This window comes from Macaca fascicularis, chromosome 3, assembly GCF_037993035.2.
Source record: "Macaca fascicularis isolate 582-1 chromosome 3, T2T-MFA8v1.1".
In the NCBI taxonomy this organism is placed as follows: domain Eukaryota; kingdom Metazoa; phylum Chordata; class Mammalia; order Primates; family Cercopithecidae; genus Macaca; species Macaca fascicularis.
In genome coordinates this window covers 132,861,501-132,871,890 of record NC_088377.1, presented here as the reverse complement: position 1 = coordinate 132,871,890, position 10,390 = coordinate 132,861,501, and the positions used below count along the sequence as shown (strand labels likewise).

The window sequence follows — 10,390 nt, the reverse complement described above, 5'->3', positions numbered from 1 at the left end:
ATTGATTGGGTTGAGGATCAAATTATAGGAGGTCAAAGCTACTTCTTGCACTGAGTCAGTTCCTAGGTGGGACCACATGATCAGTTGAGCCAGTTTGTTGGTATGAGTTACTTATCTGGATGGTTCCACCTCATCCATCAGAATGCAAAGTCTAAAAACCACCTTGAACGCCAATTGTAGATTTTACACTAATGTTATCTATAGAAAAAATTGGAAAGGATATGAATCTTGTAACCTCTGGCTATGTAACTCCTGATCATAATTCTAATCCTGTGGCTAATTTGTTAGTTTTACAAATGTGGTTTTGGTCACCAAGCAAAAAGAGGATAGTTTTGGGAAGGGGCTGTTATCACCTTTGCTTGAAGGTTAAACTATAAAATAAATTCTTCCTATAGTTACCTTGGCCTGCACCAAGGAATGAACAAGGGCAACTTGAAGGCTAGAAGCAAGATGGAGCCAGTTAGGTCACATTTTTTTCACTGTCATTGTTTTTCTCTGTCAGATTTTTCTCACTGCCATAATTTTTGTAAAGGCTGTTTCAATTATATGCATGTATATACATATGTATATGTATACAATTGTGTTCAATGTAAAATTTAAATACATACATTTTAAAGGTTTTTTTCCCCTTTAAAGTTGATGAAAAATGTCTTACACTTACAGTCAGAAAATCTGGTGATGAATCCTACCACCCTTCTAGTAACTGACTAATAAATGCCATATTGAAAATGTCCCTTAGTTTCCCTGAGATTCAGTTTTTTGTCAATTAAATGTGTTATTGATTAAATTTTGCCTACCTGTATCAGTTAAATAGGGTAAGTGATACTGTACTAACAAATTATCTCCAAGTTTCAGTGGCTTTAAAAGAACATCCTCGCTCTCTTTTTTTTTTTTTTTTTTTTTACTGCTCACCTAAGCAACGTGTCAATGTTGTAGACATACTCCATTCCTGGGTCTATGGCTCCATTGCCTTCCATCTCATCATCATCATGGAACAAAGCTTGTAGGGGCATTACATCTGGAATCAGATCTGCTTCTAAAAGAAAACCAGGCATTACCGAATGAGAGGCAGCTGTCTGGTGGGCGGGGGTGGCGGGGCGCAGAGAAATCCAGAGGAGAAGTAGATGGGCTTGTCAATGTGGTATGGTCAGAGGAGCTCAAAGATGAAAAGTCAATCTCTTCTTTCTTAAGAATCACATATGACTTGTGGCCTTGGCTTTGGATTTTACAGGGATAGAAGACATACTTCTGTCAAGAAAGTCAGCCACTTCTTTCTGGGCTCTTCTAATGTCTTTTGCTTCCTGAGCTCAAGACCTTTTCTCTTTTAATTCCATGGCAGATTCCACAGGATTCTAACTTGCCTGTTCTCTAAGTCCCTGAACAGTAATGATGGGATCTAAGGTTGGTTTTGAGGCTGCTTTTACTTCAGACTTGGGGCAGACAACTTTTTTTCCTTAGGTTTCAATGTTGAGGGTTTGTTATGAACAAGCTTCCACCATCCTGGTTATCCAAATTCCTGAGCACCTGAACAAAAGTATATGGGACGTCTCACACTGAGGCAACCTGCTACTGTGCTCCACCAGTTTGAAGTCTTTTTATTTTTCCCTAGTAAAAAAGTCCGATGTTTCCCAATAAAAGTACAGATATCTTTGTTCTACCTGAAATAACCTTGATGTCCACATCCTTCCAGAGACAAATTGTACATTGCCAACATGATGACTTTGCTGCCATGTCAGCCTCAGCCTTTTATACTGTTCCTTGCCATCTGCTGAGCAATCAGAAAAAGTAAATCTAAAAAAATTTATCACCCTTAACATAACTGAACTGTCCCCTCAGCTGTCTTGTTTTTATCCATTTTTGGAACTTATCACAGAAGCAGGACAGCTGCTTCTCCATCCACAACACATCTTCTTCATCGCTGTTAGGGGATCCCTGCTCTAGTCATGACATAAATCTACTGATGTCTGATCCTCCAATTTGACAATCAGGGGAGTTTCTCTCTCCACTTCACTTTCATCCAGCCCTTCTGAGGTAGATGTTATTGTGGCTCCATCACTGTGTTGACTGATCGAACTACTCAGGTGGATATAACTATCTCTTCCTTTCTTCTCACAGGTTTAGCAGCACTTTTCAGTCACAATCCTAAGCTCTGGACCGTGAACTTAACAGGACTTTTACCAGGATCACACAGACAGAAACTCGTCAGGAGACTGTACACCCATACTTCTTTATTCAGACATAAGGAACTTTGAAAGCAGTAATTTACAATATATGATCCACTGTCCTTTATTTGATCAAGCTTAAAAAGATAGTGACTAAAAAAAGATTAAGATACCACTAAGCTATTCTCCATCAACAGGCACAGACACACACACACACACAATGTCATCTCTCCCATTGATATTTCACATTCATTTCAAGTTAAGTTTTTTGAAATCCTTTGCCAATAACGTCTTCTGTCTTTCTGCTTCAAGTTGCACAGTTAAAATAATCTGTTCTCCCCAAAGACGAATGTTTACTTTTTTTCTAATTTTGTCTCTCAGTGTCTCTGATAACTCCATCATGAAGCCTCTGCTGGTCCTGCCATTGCTCCAGATGCATGCTGGCCACCGTGGCTGCTGTCAGCATCACCACCGAGAGGCCCAGCAGTGCGTTCAAACTCTTCGACATCCCTGTGTCAGCTTCCAAGGCCTCTTTCTCCCACCTCTCAAGGCTGGTCAGTAGTATTTAATTTAGTTCAACAAACATCTATTGACTGTCTATTATAGGTAAGGCATCAAAAGATTTACTAACTAGTGGGGGAGGAGACATACAAACAAAAATGATCTATATTATAAGTCAGAGTAGAATAAGTGGTGGAAATAAGTGCAATAAAAGAAATATCTGGGGAAAGAGAAGGAATAATATTCTGACTTGGGGACCAGATAATGTTTCACAGAACTCTAATATAAGCTGGGCCTAGAACAACGAGTAGGGTTTCAAAAGCAGGAGGAGCGGAGGTATATGCAAGGTGGGGCAGAGGAAAAAATATTTCAGATTAGAGTCAAAATATGAGAAAAATCATAGTGATAAGAAAATTTATGGCCTATTTGGGCAATGTCAAGCAGTCTGGCATGACAGAAACATTTTGTCTGCGTGTGTGTTTGTGTATGTGTGTGTGTGTGTGAGTGACTAGACCATGAAGAGCCCTGAATGCCATGCTGAAGTGTTTAGATTTTATCTGTTAAAATAGATGCCCTAAAAGGTTGCCCAACTAGAGAATGATATATGCAAACTTTTGCTTTAAGAATATATATAGCTCTTGAAACTGAGTGAAGAGTGATTGATAGACTGATAGAATGACAGTTAGATCTTGTGGAACAAATTCAAGCTAGGAGATCCAGAAATAAGAATGTGAGAAAGAAAATAGGAGGGCAGAGAGAATGGAGAGGGACTGATACAGAATATTGTGGAAGTGAATTCAACTGGACTTGACAACTGCCTACATATGGATAGCAAAGGAGAGGAGGGAGTTTTTTACTTGGGTGATATTCACATTTTCTCAGCATTTACTCCCCTCCCACTAGGGGGTCATGCAATGACTCCACCAAATTCAGGCAATGTCCCTGGTCTCTTCTTTAGTTTTTCCTTCCTAAATTCATTCACATTGTTGGGCATACAGATTTTGCCTCACTGCCCATGCTTTGGGCATTGATGTACATACAGGGTCTATAATCATAGAAGCAACGTTATTGAAGAATCGTGTCCCAGTGATCTTGTAATACTGATCAGTAGGAGTAGTACTTTCCCTACCACTGGATGCAGACTTGAGCAAGCTCCATAACTCTTCCGTTCATCCTCAAGTAAGAGAAAGAGTTATAACCACTTTAAATGACTTGTCTCAATTAGGTAAAAAAATGTGTAGTCAAATAACAAAACTTAGAACGTCATTTAAAGTATAAAACCATTCTCCCACCACCCCTTCCCAAGCTGGGGTCTGCTCTGCAATGGGTGCTGGAAGCTCAACTCCTAGCATTTCTTCTCTTCCTTCAATTTGTTAGTCTAATGGGAAGAGAGGAGAGAGAAGGGAGATGGAAACGTTATCTTTGTTCTCATTTTAACATGACTTTACTCCCTTGGAGCCTGACTGATGATAAAAGCTAATTCTTTAGTGGGCACTTTGGTGGAGTCATTGGAAACCCTTGTGTATCATCTCATCTATAGTTCCCTTGAGTTCCTTGATACAGATAAAAGTTTCCCTATTTCCTCTGGTCACTTACTTCCTCTGTAGCTCTTAGCAATTATTTGGTTCACCTTTAACTCTTGTCTGCTGAGGCCTCAGCACAGGCAGTCCGTATAGGGGAGGCTCTAATACAACTCACATGCTGGCTGACCCTCATCTGGTCCATAGGAAGCATAAACACATTCTTGACTCAGACAATAAATCAGCAGATAATAAATTAGTAGATAATAAATCAGCAGCAACATGCTCCTAAAGCTGCTGGCCAGACCATCCCAATCCCTAGATTTTCTGTGTATGAGTCAAGCAATAGGCTGCTATGTCTCCATAATACATAAGACTCATCAAACTCTAGGCAATCCCTATAAACTCCCTCTCACCAGTTTGCGATGAGGCACAAACAGCTGTCAACTTTCTTTTGTTCTACAAGAGGTAGGGCTTGAGGATGGAAGCAGTAATCCACAAAGACATTTTTTTTCCATGCGAAGATAGTTTCTACTTTTGCTCTCATGACTATTTTTAAACTTCAAAAAGGCTGAGGCATTTGAGAGAATCACGGAATCAGTCATTAACCAAATTCATTAAAATTTTTATATGGTTTAGCACCCCCTTTCCAATGCAGAATTTTTAATATTTTGATATTTCAGTTGAAACTTCCAAATTTAACATTGGTTTCAATCATTGCCCATTTGATTCCCAAGCCCACCTTCTTCTTGGAGGTTGTTCTACTGTATTCAGGTTTCTGTTGATCCAAAACCTCCAGCCACTTTACTTTCAAATCCAGCTTATATGGGATCCTGGTGTCAACATCTATGCCAGAGATGCGAATCATTTTCCTGGCTGGAGGGGAGATGAGGAAGTGATGGGAATAGAGAAATGTGTTGTAACTTCAGCACTGTTAACATTGTGAGTCAGATAATTATTTGTCTGTCCTGTACATTGTAGGTTATTCGCAGCATCAGTGGCCTCCATCCATTGGATGCCAGTAGAAACCCCATTTCCTGGTTGTGAAAACAAAACAAAACAAAAAAGTCTCTAGAAATTGCCAAATGTCCCCTGGGGGCAAAATCACACACAGTTGAGAACCAGTGAATAGAGTAAGAGGAACAGTTTAAGTTTTGCTGTTTGTGGTGAAAGTAATGATTTTGGTTGCATATGTTAGGAGAGGAGCTAGCAATATACTTATCTGGGGTGATTCAACAGTTGTGGTCTTGCATGGATAAGCTAAGTCAAAGCTTGACTTGTGGTGTGGGAGTCATTTGTACATAGCTGATATATGTATACCAGTGTGGGATAAGTAGTGAAAAGGACTGAGGAGAAATGAGTGGAAGACCTTTGTTCAAGGAGTGGACAGGTTGTAATTAGAGATTACAGTTGACTTAGTAGGGTGTGGTGGGTCAATTATAAAGCAAGAGAATGTTTCAGAAAGGAGTAGTAAGGAAAGAATGTTAACAACTGTTGAGAGGTGAAGGAATACTTCTTTCTGTTTGACTCATTCAGGCCAGACTCCAAGTAGGGCACTTAGATGGGCCGGCCAGTCTTTATTTTTTATTGGAATTGCAGAAGGCCCAGTATTGAGTCTGATTTGCCAAGTGTCTAAATAATTTTAAGAAAACTCATCATCTTACACAGTAACAACATGAAAATTCTCATATACCAAGAAGTTCTTTCTTTAACAATAAAGCTCCTAGACTTTCATGATGACATTTTTTCAGAACAGATTCTGTGAAGTCTGTTGTGTAATAGCACCATCTGATATATCATTTCCTAGGGTGGAATTGTTGACTGAGACTAATTTGTCTGTTCACAAGTAAGAATCAGAAGACACTGCAATATCTTAGACTTTGTCAAGTAACAGAAAACCTGAAGTGGAACAACATATCAAGGATGATAATGGTTAATAAGCTAAGCACAAAGACTAGAAGGAGCTAGAGAAAACAGGTTATGAATATTTTACATCAGTAGTTCTCAAACATTTCGTTCTCAGGACCCCTTTATACTCCTATTTTTTTTTCTTTTGAGACGGAGTCTCGCTCTGTCACTCAGGCTGGAGTGCAGTGGTGCAATCTTGGCTCACTGCAAGCTCCGCCTCCCAGGTTCACACCATTCTCCTGCCTCAGCCTCCCGAGTAGCTGGGACTACAGGCGCCTGCCACCATGCCCAGCTAATTTTTTTGTATTTTTAGTAGAGATGGGATTTCACTGTATTAGCCAAGATGGTCTCAATTTTCTGACCTTGTGATCTGCCTGCCTCAGCCTCCCAAAGTGCCGGGATTATAGGCGTGAGCCATGGTGCCCAGCCAACCCCTTTATACTCTTAAAAGAGCTTTTGTTTATGTATATGATATGTATCTTTATTATGGTAATTGAAGCTGGGAAAATTGAATATACATGTATGTGTTTATTAATCTAAAAAGAGCAATAAGCCCATACCTGTTAACATAAATAATACATTTTTATTAAAAATAACTATAGTGATAATAAAACAATTAGTGAGTATGAGGGCTTTTTTAAAACATTTTTGAAATTTTCTTTAATATCTGGCTGATAAAAGACAGCTGAATTCTCACATTACCTTCTGCACTCTGTTATGATCTCCCACATTATGTAGTCTCTATGAAACTTAATGTACATTTAAGGAAGGGTGAGTAAAAAATACAAATGATGTTTTAGTATTATTTTGAAAGTAGTTTTAACTTCCTAGACCCCTAGACAGGGTCCTGAGAATCCCAAGACCACACTTTGAGAACTGTGGTTTTAGAAGATGGCTGGAAGGTTTTTGGGGGACTAATGTTAGTTTTAGCAAAGGCATCAGATTTTTGAAACAGGGTTTTAAGAAACAAAACTGATAGGAAAATATTTCCCCATATACTTGATCTTTAAATAAGCTTGGGTCATGGCAGGAGGCAGCTAAAACTCTTATTTACTGCTAATTTTTAGTAGTTTTTAGTTGGCTTCTAAAATTGGTTATAATTATTATCTATCCACTAATGTAGAGTGAGTAAGTTCTTTTATTTCTGTTTCAATAAAGTTCAGTCCTGGATACGACAAAAGGAGCTTTTCTAGAATGAATATTTGGAATGCAGAATTTACATTAGGTAATATTAGGTAATAAATATAAATGACATTAAAAGAGTTATTAACGTTTCCATTTGCAGTATTAATTTTGGCCAGGTAGATAATACTCAGAACATAAAATCTTTGGTAAGGAGAAAGCCGATGTTCAATAGTTTCTGAAGTATATGATAAAATAGATAGCATGGACCTCGTATTTTCTAGGAGGTCATGGCAACTCAGTCAAGCTCATGTATGATAGAAATATCTAAGTAAATTTAAAGGATTATAAGGCTATCTATCTATCCATCAATCATCTATCTATCTATGTATCGTGTATTATAAAACTACTTCAGTCTATACCTTATTCAACTCTTAGGAGGAAATAATATATTTATTAGCAGTATGGGCTGTGAAGCAAGATTGCTTAGACCAAATTTTAAGTTTACATAATCTCTGTGCCTTTTGGTTCAGTTTCTTCATCTGTAAGGCTGGGGTTGTAATTTTGCAGTATTATTTTAATAGTGTAATCAATTTAATGTGGTTCTTATAGTGTTCAAAATATGCAATTAGAGATAAAATTCATAGCACCCTTCCTAGAACAGAATAAATGTACTTTACCCATTGCTTTTTAAAGCTGTGGTTAAGAATTATGAATTTTATAGATATTAGATGATGGATTTAGGGTTTAAGAATATATTTAGGGATGTAAAACACTTTCTTAAAGATAGATCTCTAAAAAGAAGAATTTGTACCTTGCATTAAGAAAGTTTCTCCAAAACTCTGGGTTTATAAACAAGTTACTTGATGATAGAGGCATAATGGAACTCGTGAAATAGACTACTATAAAAAGAGCAGTCCAGACGATAGTCTTGGCTTTGAAAATTGTTTTATTTTTAATTAATTTTATAAGAGCTTAGAATTTCTCATTCAAGTCAAGTTGAAGGTGTTTAATGAGTCGAGTACCCGAGCAACATGTAGGATTGCTTCTGGCTATATGTGATGGCCCGCTACCATAATCCCTTGCCTCTTCCCTCCCAGCAACACTGTGAGCTCTGGAATAGCAAGATTTATAATATATAATGAGCTTAGCCCCTTGCGCAGGGGTTAACCAAAGCAGGATATTTTTACTTTGATGTTTTAACTGCAAGGGTATTTGACTATGTTGGGTTCTATTGAGATGATGTTTAGTCAACATCAAAGAAAATTAGAACTAACATAAAGTAATTGAAAGTGTACAGAAGCATTGGTTTATAAATTCTAGATATATAGTAGGCTTTCAATAAATAGTTATTGCTCTATATGTAATACTTTGTAACAAGTCAAACACACAGAAGGGATTATTCAGCAATTGTTGAAGCACATTTTAAAGAATAGGCCATTTTTAATGATTCCTTTAAATCAACAATGATGATCAGATTATTCTGGAAAAATGTATTACCTCTCTAGAATAGGATGGTTATTGCTGAGGCAAAGAGGTAAAGTTGCATGTAGAAAAACTATTGCTTCACAAGCCTTCACTAGATCCACTGTGCTGGTGGCAGTATTTTTCCTCTTTATACTGCTGTTTCCATTATTGCCTTAAATTTTTATTTATAGATAACGTATTTAACTTCTCTCTTATGAATAAAAGAACTGTTGCTAATTTCCTTTCAATTTTGTCTTTTAAAGAAAATTACTCTACTACATATTTATAAATAAAATGGATTATTTTAGTGTTCAACTCACAGGATATATTTCCTGCTTAGTTCATAATTGGTGTTCTCTTGGCACACTGTTATTATTGTCCATTATTGCAGGTAAACAATGTTATGTGCAATTCCAGTTTGCAAATGTAAATACTTTCTCATTCTCTTGGCCCCACAAATATAAATACATTTAATGTCTACACTGTAGTATTAAGATTCAAGATGGAAATTCAGAGGTATAGACAATGATATAAATGATTTAACTAGAGTAAAAGATGTGATGAGTTAGTATATAATTTTAGAGAAATTATACTTGGTAAACATTAATTAATCACCAAGAAAGTTATAAGGAGATATTTCTGTGGCTTCAATTTACTTTTTTCCAGAGTTCAAAATTATGACATAAACTGAACACAAATATTCCATTTACTGGGAACTTACAGCTATTTTTCTGATAAAAAAAATAGCTAGCAAATTAGGACTAAGCTAGGACATATGTAGAACATTAGAATTATAGCTAGAACATCGCAAATTACTTTATAATGATATGACATTTTAGTGAAACAGCCAGGGTAACACACAACTTTGTAAATCTACATGGTTCTGCTTGGTAGATGGGAGAAGCGCATAATTAATGGACCAGCATGAAGGAACATTTCCTTCACGTCTACAAAATTGCTCTCAAGAAAAGGCAGGATGCATTTAGAGGAGCTCATTGGTCTGAAAATTCTCCTAGAATTCACTGGCTTCATATTTTCTTCTAAACTTGATAAAATAACCTAAAACATTGATTGGTAAAAGAGGTACTGTTCTCTTCTGGTTTTCATGTAGGCAGATCTGGTGAAAAAAAAAAAAAAGAAGATTGTAATATTGAATAATATCTCAAGCTGAAAAAAGATAGTTGGATCCATTTTCTTTTATTGACAATGGTATATAAATCAGTTATTTCACATAGGGTAGAATAAATAATAACAATATTAAATGCTAAATCAGAGCTACCTTGTGGGAGAAACTGTGATACTTAAATTGGAATTGTGGCTCTATATTTACTAGCAGTATACCTTTGAATCAGTTACTTAAACTATCTAAGTGTTTCAGTTTTTAATTCCATAAAGTTGGGATAAAATTATTGTGGATATTAGATGATATCACACATATACAACATCTAGAATAATATCTAACTCATAGTAGATGCTCAGTAAATGGTGGATTTTATGAGAAAGATGAATAGACAGAGTATTCCATAAAAATCTTTCCTGGGGTTATAGCAACAGCTCAGTCTCAATCTCTTCTTTCAAATAGCTTATAGTTCATTAAGTGTAGATAGGTATGAAAATAAAAATAAAATACATGAAACTGTAAAACTGGAATGGTGAATTTTACCTGATGATTTAGGGTAAAAGAAAGTTTTCATCTAAATGGTAATGCTT

The 10,390-nt window shown here is 36.6% G+C and overlaps 2 pseudogenes; both read right to left on the bottom strand.

The window, feature by feature from the left end:
• Nucleotides 1-908: 908 nt before the first annotated feature.
• On the bottom strand, nt 909-2,222 carry LOC102131624 (cysteine-rich protein 2-binding protein pseudogene; annotated as a pseudogene).
• A 189-nt stretch (nt 2,223-2,411) lies between these two features.
• Nucleotides 2,412-5,244, bottom strand: LOC102131227 (protein PET117 homolog, mitochondrial pseudogene; annotated as a pseudogene).
• Between the last annotated feature and the right edge of the window lie 5,146 nt (nt 5,245-10,390).